Below are 9,802 nucleotides of genomic sequence, written 5' to 3'. Positions count from 1 at the left end.
CTATATTCCGATTTCTTGTACTCCAATTTAGAAATCGACGACCTGCTTGTCTTCGGCGTTTAACAAATCGGAAACCAGTGATGAATATACTCTTACTAACTTTTTTTTTGGGGGGGGGTATGTTCCCCCCCCCTTTTTCCCCCTAATTAAATTGCTAATATCTTTGATAAATAAAATTGATTTTAAAACATTGGGGAATATTTTATGAAAAGTACTCCATAGAGTAAATGTGGTATTGTGGCGACTGCTGAAATGAAAGAACAGCGAATCAACGAATAGGTCAAACTACATCCCGTATATAAGTAGAATCCACAGAAGATGACAACGATCCCCGCCTCTCAAACTGACATTTTTTGATAGCCATCTGCCTAATTTTTAAGTAATGTTTATTTTTTATTTATGAATAAATAATTCCATGTATAGTGTCTCAATCAGTGAGAGGGAAATCCTTCCCGACTAAGGCAAATCTTTTATTTTTGTTTCATTCAGAGTACAATTCTCCTACACCATTTTAGGGGAACTGAATATACCCCGCATTATAATCTGACGTTGTGGGGGGGGGGTACGTAAATAGAGTTCTTTCTGATTCAATTTCTTATTACTGTGACAGAAATTTTTTTTTGAAAATTTACCTATTTTTTTTTTTAATTAAAGTTTTTAAAACGTATCTTTTTTTCATTAAAAGCAATTTTTTAGCTTTTAAATATATTATTCAGAAAAACTTAAAGCTTAAAAAAAAAAAGAAAATAAAAAAAATCGTGTTTCATGTGAGAACGAGAATTTGGAATTATTGGCGGCAGAAACGAAAAAGCAATCATGGTGGTCAAATGTCATCTTCAATATCTTATGTAATTAAAAGAAAAGGTAAGATTTATCAATTGTAAATTACTATCAATTTTTTTTTTTTTAATTTATGCATTTATTGTACCGTGCTGAAATAATAACGTTATTTAGAAAGCCATTCTTAATATGGGGAGGTTTAACTATCCTGTACTAAGTACAGACTAGTTGTGTACTTTCATCTAACAATTTAATAATAAATAGATATCGTACAACTTGAATTTAACTTGAAAATACTATTTAAAAAATAGCGTGATACAATGAGTGCATGAACACCTTTTTTTTTTTTCGGTATTTCTACGGTTTACGGACCGTGCTGAAATAACGTTATTTTGAAAGCCATTCTTAACATGGGGAAGGGAGGGTGTTTTGTAACTATTCTGTACTTCCACTTAATAATTTAATAATATCGTGAAACTTGAAAATACTATTTAAAAAATAGCACGGTAACAAAAGTACATAAGCACCCATTAGAAATTCATTCTTAATATGGGAAAAGGGAGGCTGGTGTGTATAAGTGCTAATCTTAAACTCAATTTGTACCGTATTTTGTACCTATTTACTTGCCTTCCCACGAGGGCAGAGTTAGACACAAGGTCGGTTTTTAATGTGGGGAAAATCCAGCTCTCCAAAAGGGGCACTCTGGACAGGAACAAAAATAAAAATTGTCTCAGTTTAGAAGGACTTCTCCCACTGACTGAGGACAGGAAAAGTGAAGTGTAGTATCAGAACAGATACTACACTTTTACCCTATTTTGTTTATTAAATTGTTAGATGAAAGTGCAGACTAGTTAAAAAGCAACTCCTTCCTATGTTAAAAATGGGTTTCTAAATAATAACGTTATTATTTCAGCATGGTCTGTATTTTGCACAAGTACCGGGGGTTTTGTTAACTATACTGTACTTTTACCTAACAATTTAATAAGCAAAAGATATCATAAAAAATGAATTCAACTTGAAAATCCTATCTAAAAAATGTGCACGGCCTGAATTCCTTCTGCAGATTTAGAATGGGTTTCTAAATAATAATGTTATTACTTCAACACATCCGTAAACTAAGTACCACTTTATAAATGATTAAACAACATGATTTCAACACATTTAGTTCGAATTAAAAGTATCTAATTAAAGTTTGTTTGCAGAATTTTAAGTAAACAATTAAATCTAAAATTAATGTCTTGGAAGGATAATAAATTCGCATTTGTATTTTATTTCATATTTCTATTCGTCTTAAAAGATCATGGCCCTCCGGTAATCACGTATACAGGGTGACCAAAAAAAAATAAAAGCTAAATGGAGGCCATCTAGAACATATGCTGTAGAACGGAGAAAAAAAGGCCAAAGACCCTAGCGTTTTGATGTGATGTTTTGAATATAATAAACTAGTTATGACCAAAGTTTCATTTCATTCGGACAAAACACTAAGAAACGGGGCCTAATTAGAGTTGGGCCCGTTTTTGTTTTGGGTCACCCTGTATTAGCCTACTCGTGCGTAGCTTACGTAAATAGAAGGCCGTTCCACTAAAATTACGTTACCTACTGACATCACAGAATCAAGTTCGAGAGCCAAGGTTAGGTCACGAATGAGAATAGTTATTTTCTGTCTCAATTCTCAAAGAAATTGCCGAAGGATTTATAAAACTGGTCCAAAAGTAACTGTATTTGGCGCGATCTCTCATACTAACCTATTCGAGCCATTGCTTGATATCTACGTCATGACACCCCAGGAAATAGACGATGTCAGCTGTATTGTCATCAATAAATAATAATCTAATTAAAAAATATATATATTTTAAAACGCCTGCACTTTTAAATTAATAATTGAATACACTTTTAAAGAAAACTTCACAGTATTTTCCAGGCAAAAAAGAAATGTTTCCTTTTAATTGCACGTGTCCAAATGTAAAATAATCTGTCGGAAATTAAAATGCAGTCACTTTTGGATCAGTTTTTTTATGAATCCATCAGCAATTTCTTTGAGAATTAAAGCAGAAGATAACTATGCTCATAATACTCGTTTATCGCCTAACCGTGGCCATTGTACTTTATTCTGTGACGTCAGCAGGTAACGTGACTTCAATGGTATGGCCTTCTATTTACGTAGGCCATCGAGTGAATGCCTCTTTTTTTTTTTTAATTTGTTTTCCATTTTTATTTTTTTAATAAAAACTGTGGTAAAATTGAAAATTGTAGCCCTATGCTACTCTCACGGTCCCAACCAAAAATTGGATTTTAACTTAAAAAAAAAAAACGATTACATGTAATTTGCATAATTTTGGCGGTAAAAATAAGTAAACATTAAACAAGCACAATAACGAATCCTTGACCGGACCCGAATGAGACCCCCCCCCCCCATAATTTTTTTTTTTACCCCACCCTCACCCCACCTGATGTTAAGAACTGCTTTTGAAGTTTGGGGGGAGGGTATTCCGAAAGCCGTTCTTAACATGAGTGATTGCAAAAAAAAGTTCAATAATTCATTTCCGTGTTTACAAAATGGGGGATCGATTTACTATAACTAGGTACGTGCAAAATGAATACCAATGCTCAAAATGAATAAACATTTTGACCCCTCCCTTTACTTAAAAAAATCACAAAAAATCAGGAAATTAACCAATTTTTAATGAAATTTTCAGCATATATCAAATAATGATCACGGGATATATTGAACCCATTATTTTTATTTAAATCTTAGTGGAAATGTATTTTTTTGTTTAAACAAAAAATACTTTTACTAAAGTTATGGTTTTCAGTGATTAAAAAAATTAAAGGAATTTATTTTTGCTTTTTTATGAAAATAAAACATCGTAGAATATAACAATTATAAAAGTTATTTAATTTTTACAGGAACATTACGATAAAAGCCTCTAAAGTCCGTATTAATGAATTCGATATAACTCGAAGAAAAATGAATTTCTCGAACTACCGATATTATCATTGAATTAAGCATTGTTTATATAATATTTTCACACAAAAAATTTATAATAGCAATAAATATTTCTACTTTTTTTTTTATTACAAGTTTCGCATAATTTTTATATGTAAGATTTTAATATTTTCCTTGCTTGAAAAAATGTGTAACTTTCGGCGTAACATAATTTTTATATAATATTGGCCAATAATTAAAAAAAAATTTAATTTAGAAACAGGAACATAGGAAAATAATTAAATAAAAGAATGATAAAAATTGTACAAACGTTTACAATAGAAATGTACAGATGCATGTCTGGGGGGGGGGAGAAACCCAGCACCCCTCCGACTGTCTCAGATTTTGGCCCTCTCTGTATATTCTGTGTTTACAAAAATACGGTTTGTTACATTTTTGTGAACGGCAAAATCACTCGGCTTTGGGGCTAATTCAGCTATTTTCTTTTTTTTTTTTTTTTTGCGCAAACAAGGTGTTTTTTGTATTTAATTCAATATCTTAGGATTTTACTTTACTAATTATCTTTGAAATAGACCCAGAAAACTAATATTTATCTTTTTAAAGAATTTTTACAATGAATTTATTTAACTTAAAAATTTAGCTAAATTGGTTAGCTTGCCGTTAAAACATTTTTCATGACTTTTTTTTTCACATGTACAAATATTTTTTTCCTTTAGAAACTAAGTTTAGTCCTTAATCTTTCAAATACAATCAAAAGGTAGTCGGAAACCTACAAAAAAATTATGATAAATCGGTTTTCAAAACTATGTCCCCCTATCCTTATTCGTTTATTTTTGCCCGTACCTATAGACTATAACATAGTAGCTAAAAAGTGAACACTTCTTTTAAATGTCGAAATAGACTTTTTTGCTTTTTTTTTTTTTTTTTTTTTTGAGATAATCTGGTATGTTAGTGTCCAATCAATAATAATTCACTGAAAAAATTGCAGAAAACTGAACAGAAAAAAAATTATGGGGAGGGGGGTGATTCTCATTCAGGTCTGTGAATCTTTGTTTTAGAGTTTAGTGTGTGATCTGTTTCGAATATAAATTTTACGTAATAATGATAATCCACTGCCGGACCAGATAGCATTTTTAAGGACATGTAATGAAACTTTTTTAGAATAAAATAAGTTTTGCGTAAATTTGTAGATGTGAACCCTCCGATGAATTAGCCGTACTACTGTTGCTAAATATGAGTGGTACCACGACTTCCGTTAAGAAGACCAGGGAACTGAATCACGTTTATTTGCTGACCTTAGTGTTCTAGTATTTTGTTTAATTTTCTATTTTTAAACGATTCACTGTGCAACAATTTTTTATTTTTTGAATATTGTCTAAATTTCTACAACTGATTTAATTTCTACAACTGATTTAGGGTATTTTTGCTCTGTTTAATCAGGAAATGGCATCAGTTTCTCTCCACCAGGTCAGGTTTTTTTGCTAATTTGAAAAAAATCAGATTTTGTGACAAAATCGGTTACATTTTTGTGACATTATCAGCTAATTTTTGTCAACACATATCATCCTAAGTAAGTTTTTAAGAGAAAAAAATGTTTTGCCAACAACATATATATGATAGAAACATCGATTACTGTAAACTGAATGGTGCACATTACCTTTATGGTATAAGTATGCTTAAATTACATGTTGCTTCACCATTGTTCAAACTTGAGGGCTTGAACTCCTGGAATACTCAGCAGCAGGGAGGTTTCTCTTCAGATTCCAACAGTAGTCAGCCATCATGACTGAATCTTAGCAAACCTGATACATGGTCTCTATTTCTTCCAAGTCCTGATGGAATCTCTCCCCTTGCTTGTCACTCATTTAATCCAAGTTTCATATGTGAAAATAGCTTATGTTGCAGATAAGATTTCTGAAAGCATTCAGCATTGTCAACAAGTTCTGCATGGTTTTCTTTATTGTCGCGAAGAAAGTTCTTAATTTCCAGAATAAATGTCTTCCACACTTCCAGTTCCACTTTGTTCATTGAGTTTTCGAACTCTGAATCTCTGAGCTGCCAGATCCGAGGACCGTCAAAGATGCCAGCTTTCAACTTCTTCATGGTCAATCCTGGAAAAGCCTGGCGCAAGTAAGTGAAGCAGTCACCATCCTTGTACAGAGCTGCCTTGGTGAACTGATTGATGTGCAGCGGTGGGAAGAGTACTCTATCTCTGTTTACCAGAGGGTTATTGAGGACGTTCCTTTCTTTGCAAGGTGTTAATTCCTCCCACACAATAAAGTCCTTTGTGTATGTTGAGCACTAATTTTTAGAAGATTTTGAGATTTTATGACTTCCAACTGACCTCTTTTTGACATATTCACCCAGAACTATCGGACCTAAATATTTCTTGTCATTAAAATAATAATTTCCAATTAAAACATGACATTTTATCCCCACTCACTTCTAAAATGCTCTACACATGCATACAAAAACGTAAAAAACAACATCTGGAGATAGCTCCAAAACTTGATCTGATTAAGTAAAACCAACATAATTTTTGGACTCAATGCATTAGATTCGTCCTAAATCAGCTGAAAAAAATGCAGACAACAATTTGTTGTTGGCCAGTTATCAATTGCTTATTGGCAGCCATGTTGATTTTTTTCTTTGTTCTAACTTACCAGAATCGGGCACTTTTACAATCATCATGATTGTGCTGAGGGAGATAACTCCATTCTACTAATAGATTATTTCAGTTTTCATACAAAAATTTAGGACGCTAATTACAGAAAATTGTTATTTTTTTACTACTTTTTTTTCAACTGTTTTTTTTTTTTTTTTTTTTTTACTTTTTATGACTACTTTTTATTAAGAAAATGCAACTTTGCGGAATTATAAAAATTGTAAATAGAAATGCGACTATTTAAAAATGTGATGATAATATTTATTAAACAAGTGCGACGACTTATTAAAGATTTGCGTATAAAATCAAGTACTTTATTTGATGTAACAAAGTTTTATAACAATTAATAAAAAGAAAAAATGAAAACGTGACGATATTGTAATTTTTTATTAAACAAATCATTCAAGTAATTGTGAGAGAAAAAATGAGTTTTTCAACTACTTTATTTAATGTAACAGTTTAAACATTAGAAAAACATAAAAAAAGAAAAAAGCGACACTGACAAAAAATATTTATAACGGTGATAAGACGTGTCCACCTGTACGCTCTTTTCTCTGTAATAATTTTAAAGTAAAAATGAATGACAAAATAGCTTGTACACCAAAGAACTAGAAATTTATCCCTATATATAATAAAAGCAGCGCAGTTTTTCCCCTCTGGACAAAAATACTATAGGTTTACAACAACAGATGCCACATACAAATTCATTATGTTTACACTATTAGGCACTACCTTATGTAACTTTAGCACGCCATTATGTACACATTTAGGCGTTATATTAAAATAATGTTTGTTCTAAGGAGCGACACGATCACAATCTCACCATCTTCTGAGGAAGTACTTCCTCTTTACCTTTCTCCCTTTCCTGTACTTTCACTGCGCCCACTTGACACTGGCACCATTCCTACATATTCCTACTCTACTGGGTTATAATAGCTTTGAACTTATAATTCAACACATACACTTCCCATAACTTTCACATATTCCTAATTATAGATAATAATTTCTCCTTTTCTGAAATCCAGCACATCTGATTGGCTGCTCAGTAGACATTCTAAAATTCTGCTGTTCGCTTTTTACCACCATTAAACAAATGGTTCGACACTTATAAACACGCCACCATTTTTTCCCTCATATCCATTCGTTTCTATATAAACCTTGCACTACATTTACTATTTATTAATTAGCTACATTAACTTTGCATTTCTGGACTTTTCTGATATTAAATTAAATCATTGCTGATGCTGTTATATTTATTCAACATCAACGGACACCCGAAACAATACACAGCTCCATAAAAATTAATTCCACTCACTGTGATGGGGGGACAGTTAGAGATATAGAGATGCAGAGAGTGGGAGAGAGAGAGAGAGATAGATAGATCAGCCGTATTATAACGGTTAATTTGAAACCAATTAAAGTGACAATTTATTGTGGCCGATTCAGTAGAGGTGTTTACTTTTAATTCGCCTCCTTTTTCACTTATTCTGCGTTCCGTGTTTGCGCCTTGGAACTGCTGGTAAATTAAAAAAAAATTTTTTTGTTTGTTCGACAGGATACTAGATGCTATTTGTACATTTCCGTAGGGGGTCGTTTAATTTTTACACTTGGAAATTTATTTTTTCAACTTTTTGATTTTGTTCTTTTTTTGTGGGCTTGAAAGGCAAATAACTAATATTAAATGTTTTGCTTCTATTTATAAACCCACATAGGTCACAAAACCAAAATACAATTTTAGTTTGCTTTTATGTATATTTTGAAAGATACCTGAGTGTAATTTAGGTACTTTTAATTATGTGTAAATGCAAATATGTCACAAACCTAATTAATTTGCTGTGAAATATATTTCTGTCAAAAATACATAAAATGACCAACTACTCCCCCACTCACAAATGTGGGTATTTGTTTATTTCAAAAGCCGTTCTTAACAAAGGAATTACTTTATTTAATGTAACAAAGTTTTAACATTAATAACAAAAAAAAAAGCTTTAACATTACAAAAAGAAGGAAAATGCGACTATAATTATAATTTAAAAAAAAGCTGTAACGACTTATTTTAATGTAACGACTTATTTTAACTTAATTAATTTAAGAAAATTGCGGCAATGTTTTGTATTTTACAGAAAACAATATTTGCTCCCTGATAAAATTCAATATTCTTCAGAATATCTGCAATTATAGTCGCATCTTTTTTCTTACAATTCCTCAAAGTTGTGTTTTCTTAATAAAAAAGTAGTCGAAAAAAATAACAATTTATCTGCAGTTAGCATTTCTTTTTTTTTTTTTTTTTGTTATTAATGTTTTTGTAATATTAAAACTTTATTAAATTAAATAAGATAATTGAAAAACAGATAATTTTTTGGTACTTATACAGTTTAATCAAGACATTAAAAAATGAAAATGTTGAAAAAAGTTACATTGTACATACCCGTTATGGAGTGAAGTTCTCTGAAAAAAAATTTCACTTCATTTTTTTTTTTTTTTACAGAGAAAAACATGTTTTTATGACAGCGTGCTGAACGTAGCCATGTTTGGATTTTTAAAACACGCCGTGGGGAGATAACTCAGTCTAAACTAATGTATACCCATTTAGAAGCATGTATACCCATGTAGAAGCATTGAATTAATTCAAATTAAAAACGAAATTACTATATAAGCAACAATACCTCAAAATAAAATGGACGCTTGTTAGTTATTTGTTATAATAGCAGAATTTGAAATATTGAATTTCAATTAAAACCAATCGTATCTATTTTAATTGTCATGTTGAATTTAGTAACATATCCTGAAATTATGAAAAACAATAAGATAGAAAATTAATTATTTATGAAAATATTTTTCCAAATAAATTGCATATTATACTTAAATAAACAGCATGAAGTCAGGGGAAGTAACTGCAATTATGGCAATTAAGTAGATAACATTGCTTTTAATTGAAATTGTCATTATAAGTAAATAGGTACCATTGCTTTTCAATGGAAATTTATTTTTTCAACTTTTTGATTTTGTTCTAATAACGAAGAAGCACCATAAAATATAACATTTCATTTTTCAAAATAAATTTTAAATAGACAGATAAACTATAACATTCAGTTAGGAACATACTGAAATGGATTTTTTATGTAATTATTTAGATACAGCAGTCAAATTAGAATATTTTGAAAATTTTGTAGTTTGTGTTTTAATAACTTTATTTGTGAAAATTAAATTAGGAATAAAAAAGATTTCTTTTAATGAAATAAAAAGTTTAACAATCATTAAACTTTAGAGATTATTTTCTCTTTTTCCTAGTATAACTCTTCCGAAAAAATACTTAAATACTTAGTTAGCTAAAGTGAGCTGGTGCCCAAAATGCTCACATCTAAATGCAGAGTGGAACGATAAAAGTGTCGCCCTAAAGAAAACAAGAT

At 30.6% G+C, this 9,802-nt stretch overlaps 1 protein-coding gene across 1 annotated transcript in view; it reads left to right on the top strand.

The window, feature by feature from the left end:
• The first annotated feature begins 725 nt into the window (after positions 1-725).
• The window catches only part of LOC145260337 (uncharacterized), a 51,409-nt gene continuing 42,332 nt past the window's right edge, over positions 726-9,802 (top strand). The window contains exon 1 of the mRNA XM_080118254.1: positions 726-864. The gene's annotated coding sequence lies outside the window, so the exon portion shown is untranslated. The remainder of the gene's footprint in view (positions 865-9,802) is intronic.

This window comes from Euprymna scolopes, chromosome 36, assembly GCF_053919585.1.
Source record: "Euprymna scolopes isolate OS-2025 chromosome 36, ASM5391958v1, whole genome shotgun sequence".
Classification (NCBI taxonomy): domain Eukaryota; kingdom Metazoa; phylum Mollusca; class Cephalopoda; order Sepiida; family Sepiolidae; genus Euprymna; species Euprymna scolopes.
Note: the sequence above shows the minus strand (reverse complement) of the source record. Positions and strands in the feature narration are given on the sequence as shown.